The following is a 10,146-nucleotide window of genomic DNA, read 5'->3' as shown; positions in this document are numbered from 1 at the left end:
GTATTTAACATACAGGGGCGGATCCAGATTAATTGTAGTAGGGGGGCACAGGGGGGTACAAATATTTTGGGGGGGACCCACCGAAAAGTTGTAAGAAAAAATGAAAGCTGCTACTGACCTCTCACTTTTACAAAGTGTTTTTCATGTTTTTTTTTGGCTCTTTAACCCATTTGGAAAGCTGTATATGACCTTTTAATTTTGGACTGTTAACATTCAAATTATGATGGACTTGTTTCCTTGTTTATGTGAATTACAGCATCATTAGCTGCAGCATCTGCCTGTTATGTAAAACTAGTAAGCTCAATGACCGTATCCCGAGGGCAATTAAGTGACAAATAATGTGCAAGAACAACATTATATAGAACCCTGTCAATTTCCATGTCTTAGAATGTTTACAGTAGTACAGTAAACAACAACAATCTGCACCCTTGATCTGTGGTAAAATAATCTTAAATGTTCTGTGCAGTAATGTAAATTTTAAAATACAATAAAATACAGTAAGTAGCACTCTGTACATTTAATAGTAAACCTGAGAACAATAATAAACAGTAACAATACTCCAAATTCTTAAATAAAACACAATAAAATACAATAATCAACACTCTATACATTTAACAATAAACCTGAGAACAATAATAAACAGTAACAATATTCCATATTCGTAAATCATTTAATAGCACACAGCTCAGCAAACATCATATGAAATGGCTGAAATGTTAATCTTTCTGAAGAGAAATTTGTCCCTCATGTTGCAAGACAAAGCAGCTTAAGAATTTTCAGTTCAAGGTCAGGCAGCTAGCATGTTTTATTGTTTTCTGTGAACATAATGTGAGTATTTGAATAGTGTTCATTCTAATATTTCGTTTCATGAGTGTTTTACATACAGTACAACATCAGCGGCTGCATGCAAAACAAGAAAGACACTAGATTGCGCTATCACTGTTTACCCTTGTTTTTCTGTTTTTGTTTTGGTGCAGCAAATCAGGTGTATAGCCTATATGTTTATTGTTTTGATTGTGTATCTTAAGAAGCCATGTGTAACTTCCTGTGTTCTACCGACATTATTTTAGTGGAGATGCTATTTTATGTTAATTCATAAAATTATTTATAGCAGCTTTGCAATGTCATTGAGGTATAACGTGACTTTTCTGTTTATACACTGGGATTATTTAATTTAATTTAAATATGTGCACCAAGTTGCAGTTTTATTTCAAACATCTGAATGGTGCAGCTGGGTCTGTTGTGTTTACAAATGCTCTTAAAAGTGATGTGAGCTCTAAGTTTTAATAAAGCCACAGCAGTTACACATAACTTGTTGTCACATATTTTCCTTCTTTCTTTAGGGGACCAGAACAGTTGTTGTACAGTGAACGTGATGTTTTTAGATGTCAGTATCACGCAAATTACACCCATGTTTTAATAATAACTTTTAGAGTGACAAAAATAATCATATCGGTATCGGCTCGGCATCGGCTGATCCTCAAGGCTGCGGTATCGGTATCGGATGTGAAAAAGTGGTATCGAGCCATCCCTACGCCATACTATGACGTTTTTACAGTGAAGGTTCTACTATGGAACCAGTTTGACATGTTCAGACGTTCTATGTGTGAAAACTCTAGAGATTTCAGGTAGCAGAAGGTGGTTTTCAACTTTTTTTGTTGACTTTCTGCTTCAACTTTAAACTTAATTTAATTCACTAAGCCAGCCCTCTGGACTTCTAGTAAGCTGTGTTCCTATTGGCTGTCCAGATGGCTGCTTAGTGTCATCAGGAACACCTGAGCAACTCAGTGCCTTCCTGCTTATTCGGCTGCAGTCAAACATTTCCTCTGCTTCTCTTCACTGGGTTTTACTCTGTTGCTTTAGTTTTTTCTTTAGGCGTTGGCTTGCAGCTTCCAGCAGTAAAATCCTCTTTAATGTGTATCTTGGTGTGTTTTTGGATTTTGTGCTCGATAGTTGTCTTGGTAAATGTGGTTCTTTAGCCACAGTTAGCACATGGTGCTAATGTGTGCAGTGATTAGTGGATTTGGTGCAGCTGAGTTGTGTCTTTATCTTGGCTGTAGTGAGTCTTTAGATGTTTTTGGTCAGACACATTCTCTATTCTTGTTTGTGAACCAACGTTGGTTGTCCAGAAGGTAAGAGTTCCTGTCCTGATTCTTTGTTTAAAGAGGTTCTCTGGTAGGCTGCAGGAGACTTTAGCATTTGGGTTGTGCTAGTTTGGTTTTTGTATGGTTCCATTTGGATGACTAGCTTGAGGCCCCTCCATGTGGTTTAGTGAGGTTTTCTGGAACAGTTCTACAAAGCAACCTGCAGCAGAAGAGACTTTGAGAGTTTTTAGGAAGTTCTTGAGACCAGACTTTAGAGCAGCAGAAACATTTGTCAGCAGCTTGAGCAGGAGAAGGTGAGCTTCAGAGTAGAAATGAGACGGAAACCTTCTTGACCCGTGTGGTGAAGTCCTGTACCAAGAGTTTGAGCAGGTTGTGAAGAGTCTGTAGTTCTTCAGTCTGAAAGCACCAGAAGAGTTGACTCATTAAAGGAGAAAACAGGAGACATTGTTGGTTCTTCTGTTGCTCTGCAGTTTCCTTAGACTGAACATCAAGTTTGTATTTTAAATGATTTACCATTTGAGCCCAAGAAGACTTCAGTAAACTCCCTCCATCCCCTGAACACAACATATTTTATTAAGATGTTAAATCTTTTTTTATATATATATTTTTGAGTTTTAATCAGTTTTAGCATGTTTTTTTTCTCTTTGCTTGTTCAGTTTTGTCATCTGTGTGAAAGGTGCTAAACAAATAAAGTTGAGTTGATAAACTGAATAACTGACTAACTCATGATTGTGACAACAGAAATACTTTGATTTAAGGATTTGTTTCATTTTTAAGGTTGGGGTTAAAATCTTGACAAAAAAAGATTAAAGAAATAAATGACATTAAAAAGCAATAAAATAAAAGGAAAAAAACATTTAATACAATAAAACTTGGAAAAAGAAAATTAAATACAATTAAGTTATACTGAACAGACAAAATATTTAAACAGAAGATACAAAATGTAATTATGAAATAATTTCTGAACAATATCAAACATTAAAGATGAAATATTTTAGATGAGTAAACATTTAAAAAATACAATTAAACAAGAAGAGTATTACATTTTTAAAAAATATGAAACATTTAATTGGATTATTAAACCTTTAAAAAGAAAACATTTAATTACTAAATTAAATGTTTAATTAGAAAATTAACAGACAAAAAACTTTAAATACGAATTGAACAGAAAATACAATGAAGCATTTAAAAAGAAAATTAAACATTAAAAGGTGGTAAAACATTTAAAAAGAAAAACCTTAACAAAGACTTAATCTAAAAATTAAACATTGGGAAAGAACAAGAAATTTTCAAACAAGCCGATTAAAAAATTTGAAAAAATGAACAATTAATCACTAAAAAGACAAAACATTTCAAAATCAAATCAGACATTAGAAAAGAATAAAAGGTGAGAAAAGAGCAAAACTAAACATTAAAGAAGAATCAAACTAAATGCAAAACATGTGAAAAGACACCAGTTAGACTTTAAAAGATCAAATTAAACAGAAGAGACAATAAAATGATCAAAAATGGCAAAAACAGATAAAGGTCTTAAAGTGTTTTCTGGCCTGAAATGAAAACATCAAGTTGTTTCTTCGAACATTTCCTCTTTCCGTGTTCTTGGTTTGATTACGGACAGATTTACAAAGTGCTCACTTAAGAAAACTGCTTTTAAGATGAAGTCTACTAGTAGTTGGCATTGATCAAACTAATGTTACCTTCTGATCGCCACAAACTTTACTGTTCAGTAAAGAGAATCAAAGTTTGTTCAGGATTTCTAAAGAACCCACTGGTGAAGGTCTGAGAAGAACTCGGATTGATGTGAACTCAAAGCTCATGGTCACAAGTTTAAGGCTTCTGTTAACCAGAAAGTTCAAACTAACAGTGAACTACTCCAGAAATTAGAAGTTTTCAGCCCTCAGACTGTCTATAGGTTCAAACTGACAGTGAACTACTCAAGAAATTAGAAGTTTTCAGCCCTCAGACTGTCGAAAGGTTCAAACTAACAGCCATCAACTGTGGAACTTAGAAAATTTCAGTCCTTGGACTGTGTGAAAGCTCAGGTCCTGAGGTGTGGAGGCTTTGGAAAGTCTTGTAACTGAGGGTCCAACCCTCCAGCACAAAGGCTGAAGTCCAACCTCCGGAGAAAAACGGTCGAGTCAAGACCCAAGTTAAAAAAAAAAAATCTCGAAAACGGTGAAAAATCGATGATAAATGCGCAAAAAAAAGAAGAATTAGTATCTGAGCAAGTAGCTCAGGGGATAAGAAGAGAGACTACCAAGCAGAAGGTAACAGGTTCAAGACCCACCACTGATAATTTTCTTTCTTTGTGTTTGTCTAAGTTTTTCAAAAAATTTAAGAAGGGTCTAGTATTGAACCAGCAACCTGCAGCTCCATAGGCAAACCCTTAACTCACTGAACTACAGATCACTTAAAAAAAAATAAACTCGTCGTCCCTTTGTCCTCGTAGTTTCTGTTCCTAATAAAGTGACCACATGGGTGGAGCCAAGGCGGCGTCTGGGTGGAGTCAGGGCGGAGAGTAGGCGGGGAGGTGGGTGGCAGCCTCCCCCCTCTACTCCCCCATTTCCCCCCACTGCCCCCTCTACTCCCCCACCGCCCACCACACCTTCCCCCGCCCGACGAGTTTTTCGAAAATCCGAGTCTCGACAGGTTTTACGAGTTTCTACCAGGTCAGAGGCAGAAGAACTTGTCATGAATAGGTGTTGAAGTCTGTGAGGATGGAGTGACTTTTTACAGTGACGAGAAGGAAGACGACTAGAAGAGCAGGTCTTTAACCAGCATCACTAAAATCTATGGAGTCAGCTCCAGAGAAATGAAGGGAGGTTAACTTTTATCAACCTCCATCCAGATGTTCAACTTGATATCTTGACTTTGAGATTTTTAGCACCACAAACCTTTAGTATCACACTTTATTATCATTTATTTGGACTTTAATGGAATCCACCAGCAGATTTAGTTTTTGTTGAGAAACTTTATTCTTGTCGTCGTGGGACTGCAGGATTTAAAACTGTTCCTTCTGTTTGACCTCATGTTTATTAGTTTTAGTGGAGCAAGTTATTTTAATTGTTGATTAGTCTCTAATAAACCTAATAATAAATTGGATTAGTCAAGAGGCTTAAATTTCTTACTTTTTTATATTTTAAATATGACAAAAAAATATAAAAATAAAGCGTCTTGAGACAATTTGACCTGTAATTGGTGTTATATAAATAAAATTGAATTTAAATTGTATGTATCTAATAATGTTGGAGTAATTCAGCCATATATGTTAGAAAACACATTTTCTTTGTCCATTAATCTGTTGATTGTTTTCTCCAGTAATTAATTTCTTGTTTTGGTTTATAAAATGTCAAATCCAAATACATTCAGTTTACTGTCATAAAAACCAAAAAGATTCACATTCATGATGCAGGAATCAGGCAGTAGCTTGTGAGCCATAAAAGGTTTTAATCTTTGGGGCCGAGTGTCAGAAAACATTTAGAAACCAACATCAACAAAACACTCAACAAAGATTTGAACATCATTAAAGGGAAATCCAACTTTTTCATGACAATGTCTAATTAAAGAACATTTATTTCCAACGTAAATGTGTGATATTCATCCTCTGGAGCTTCTCTTCACATCGTCTTCCACCTGGACTGGTTTGGTCGGGAGCATGTGCAACAAACATCTGAAAAACTGCACTTTAACATCAATGAATGACACTGGGCTGCACAGTGGAGTAGTGGTTAGCACTTCGCCTTGCAGCAAGAACATTCCCTGGTTCAATTCCCAGGATGGGCCTGGGATCTTTCTGCATGGAGTTTGCATGTTCTCCCTGTGCATGCGTGGGTTTTCTCTGGACACTCTGGCTTCCTCCCACACTCCAAAAATATGCTGATGTTAAATGATTACTCTAAATTGGTGTGAGTGTGATTGTTTGTCTGTATATGTAGCCCTGCAACAGACTGGTGACCTGTCCAGGGTGTCCCCTGCCTTCGCCCGAGTCAGCTGGGATAGGCTCCAGCCCCCCCACAACCCTAGTGAGGATAAAGCGGTGTCTAAAGAATGGATGGATGAATGACACTGAAGTTTCATCTCTACATAAATGAGACTGAGTCTGGATGTGCTGCTCTGTCATTAACTCCTAAGTTTAGGGAAAGTTCAAACTAAATATAAGTTCAGATAAGACTTGAGAATGAGCTTATTTTGAACAAACATCTCAGACTTTATGAGCTTCAGCACCTCTAGCAAGACATTTTAACAACAAGCAACTCAAGAGATCCAGAAGTTGGAGAGAGTTAGTTTTAGCTGAGGCAAAGAACACATGGGACGCTAACCTAGCAAACATTTAAGACTTTTCTCTGTCAATTCTGAGAAATAATTTCCTATTTAATGACAGAGCTACACATCTGAACTCAGTCTCATTCAAACAGACTCTAATTCAGTGTCATCCATCCATATTAAAGTGCAGTTACCCTAAATGTTTGTTGCATGAGCTCCTACAAAACCTGTCCAGGTAGAAGGCCACTTTCACAAACAGGAAGTGGAAGATTCCAAGCAGATTTATAGAAGGGGGAACCGGACTGTACTAAGTGTGGTCGAGTATAAAGGGGTGTTTTGTGGGTTTTTAAGGCTGATAGTGATTATTCGTGAGACATTTGGAGGAGATATTCATTTGCAGTAAATGAAAGCATTTAAAATCTTGGAGTTAAACTTAGAAGAACACAAACTAACAGAAAACTTTGTTGATATGTTTTTGTTTTGTTTACAGATGTTAAGTTAAAGGAGTTTTATTGGTGACGTATAACCAATCAAATCACTCTAGAAGACAGAGCGACCACAGGGAGATAAAGGTTCAGAGCCAAAGTAGCGCCATTCATAAAATTATTTATTACCGTAAATCAGTAAAAACTAAAATACTGATAATCAGTAAATCAGTCAGCCCACAATAACTACAATTCTACAAAGTATGTCTCTTTCCTTTGACTTGTTATTTGTACAATATACGATGTATATGATGCCGTTTTTCATACCAAAGGCTATACTATGATGTTTTTCTAAGAGACATACCATGCTACTCTGTTTGTTCTGGCCCTGGGTCACTGCACTCCTCCTCTGTTGTTTTCTGGATTGTACTCAGCTGCATGCCTTCGTCCACCCGGCCTCTGTTGACTCGTCCCGCCTGCCATCTCTGGAGCCTAAGCTGGATTGGAACAGACCAAAGTACCGTCCAATCATGATGACAGCTGCCTCTCAAAAGGCTCTTTCATCTAGCGGCACTTCTTTTGAGGGGAAGCTGAGCTTCAGCAGAACTTTGGAGATGTGTTCCAGTGGTTGGTGGATGCGTGGGGAGATAGAGAGGGACCATTGAATTGTTCAGAAAGGAAAACAGGGAACCCATTGGTAGTTTTACTTTAGGATGCTACTGCGGTGTGTTTTTGGGTTTTAAGAGGTGAACAGGATGAGCTTTTTTTCATATTGATGATCTTTTACTTTGTTCCTGGTTGGAATGCCCATCAATGTCAACGTGAAGTTCACTTTTAGTTCTGTTGATTTATATTTATTTTACTAACACTCATTTGATTTTAACCCCCTCACATATTGTGTTGTTGTAAACTTACTCTTTCAAATACATACTCGTCCAACCCTCTGAAAACCAGTGTTTGGACTGTCTTTGTGTTGCTCCTCACCTACTTCAGACAGCCGGGACAGAACAACGTTTTGTGGACCAAAGGCTAAACTCTGACGTTTTTAGAACGACATGCTATACTTAAGGCTTTTTTAAATTGACATATTCCTATGACGTTTTTTTTTTTTAGTTTTTTTAGCAACATATAAGAGTTTGAACAGTTTTAAAAATGACTATACTTTTACTTGTGCAATGAACTATTATTCTATGGCATTTTTTAGACAACATATTGCACACTGATGTTTTCTTGAATAACATACTATTTTGACAATATACTGCACTTTGACATTTTTTGAACCACATATCATACATGACAATTTTAGGCAACATCCTATCATTTTGCACTTTTTGAACCACATAATAATCTATGTTTTTTTTTTTTGCCAACATGCTACACTATGAACTACAGGCCATACTATGTTATTCTTGAAAAGTATACTATACTTTGACATTTTCCTATACTATGGTGTTATACACGGAGTGCTTTGGTTATACGTTGATTTACAATCTAGATTTTTTTCTGTTTTGTTTTTTGACAGGATTATCACAGACCTGACTGTGAACACTGTCGACACCCACCTGAAGTAAATTTAAAAACAAATTAGTTTACCTAAGAAAACAATCCTTTAATGTCTTACCTTAAAATGACCTACATTTAAAAAATATATGTGTAAAGTAAAAGTTTCACACTAAAGATGAATCACTGACGAACATTTAATGGCATTAACTCAATTATTATGAGGAAACAGATATCCATTTCTAATATTTCTATCAAATATGTTTGTCTACAAAATATACTGGGCATGAATAAAAATGTCTGCATACTGAAATATAACAAGTCCATCTACATTTATACATCATATTGATGTTTAAATAATGGGAACTGCAGCCCACGTTCAGTCGAAATTACGGATAAACAAGGTTTCTAGGGTTCTCTGACAAAATAAAAGCCGTGATTTTTTTACGGAAAAATTACATGATTTCAAAAATGTGACTTTGAAAATTTAAATCAAACTGTAACAAGCCTTAGCTCGATGCTCCACGTTTTCTGAATATTTTTGTTTTCGTCTTTGTCAAGCCCAAACGAAAAATTAATCCATATTCTGGCTACATTACAGACAACAGGATCACTGGAGTAACCAGAAGTTAGGCGACCTAGCGGAAGTGCTAATGAGGTCTGCTGTGGCATGGATGATTACCGTCACACATGTAGCTTTGAAAATAAATCTTCTACAAGACACAGAGCTGTAGCTCCATTTCAGTGTGAGCTCTAATGTTTCTCTGTGTGACTGTGTCTGACTTCCTCTAATAAAATCCTCCTGGTTACGGGGAGCTGCAGCCACAGATATATATCTATCTACTGATTCATATCTGTGCTCACTAGTCTGGTCCGATGCAGTCTCGAGGATGACGTTTCACGAGTACATGAGAACGCAAGAACGGACATTTACGTTACTGAGAAACGGCCACAGTCTTCTTACCGCAAAGTTACAAAGCTGCTCCTCTTCTCCTCTGGCATCAGGAAACGTCTTCAAAGCTTCTTCAAATCCAAAGGCAATACAATCAAAAGATCAAACTAACGTCATTGGTGCATTCAGGTGCAGTCGGACAACGAAGTTGCGTTCAGGAGCGTCAGAAGTCGGAGTATCAGTAATGTAAATTTCAAATGAAATTTTTGGGGGGCACACGGGGTGACCAATCAGATCACGAGGAGTGGGGGGGGGGGCACTGGTAACATATGGGTAGCTTCAGTTAATTGGGACCGGTGCCAACTCAGTGTCGCTAATGTGAGTAAACTCTTTGATAGCATTAAGCTCCTACACACGTGGACAAAATTGTTGGTACCCCTCAGTTAAAGAAGGAAAAACCCACAATTCTCACTGAAATCACTTGAAACTCACAAAAGTAACAATAAATAAAAATTTATTGAAAATTAAATAATCAAAATCAGCCATTACTTTTGAATTGTTGATTAACATAATTATTTAAAAAAACAAACTAATGAAATAGGGCTGGACAAAAATGATGGTACCCATAACTTAATATTTTGTTGCACAACCTTTTGAGGCAATCACTGCAATTAAACGATTTCTGTATTTGTCAATGAGCGTTCTGCAGCTGTCAACAGGTATTTTGGCCCACTCCTCATGAGCAAACAGCTCCAGTTGTCTCAGGTTTGATGGGTGTCTTCTCCAAATGGCATGTTTCAGCTCCTTCCACATATGTTCAATGGGATTCAGATCTGGGCTCATAGAAGGCCACTTTAGAATAGTCCAACGCTTTTCTCTCAGCCATTCTTGGGTGTTTTTGGCTGTGTGTTTTGGATCGTTGTCCTGTTGGAAGACCCATGACCTGCGACTGAGACCAAGC

This window comes from Acanthochromis polyacanthus, chromosome 8, assembly GCF_021347895.1.
Source record: "Acanthochromis polyacanthus isolate Apoly-LR-REF ecotype Palm Island chromosome 8, KAUST_Apoly_ChrSc, whole genome shotgun sequence".
Lineage (NCBI taxonomy): Eukaryota > Metazoa > Chordata > Actinopteri > Pomacentridae > Acanthochromis > Acanthochromis polyacanthus.
The sequence above is the reverse complement of the archived record's forward strand: the minus strand, read 5'-3'. Positions refer to the sequence as shown.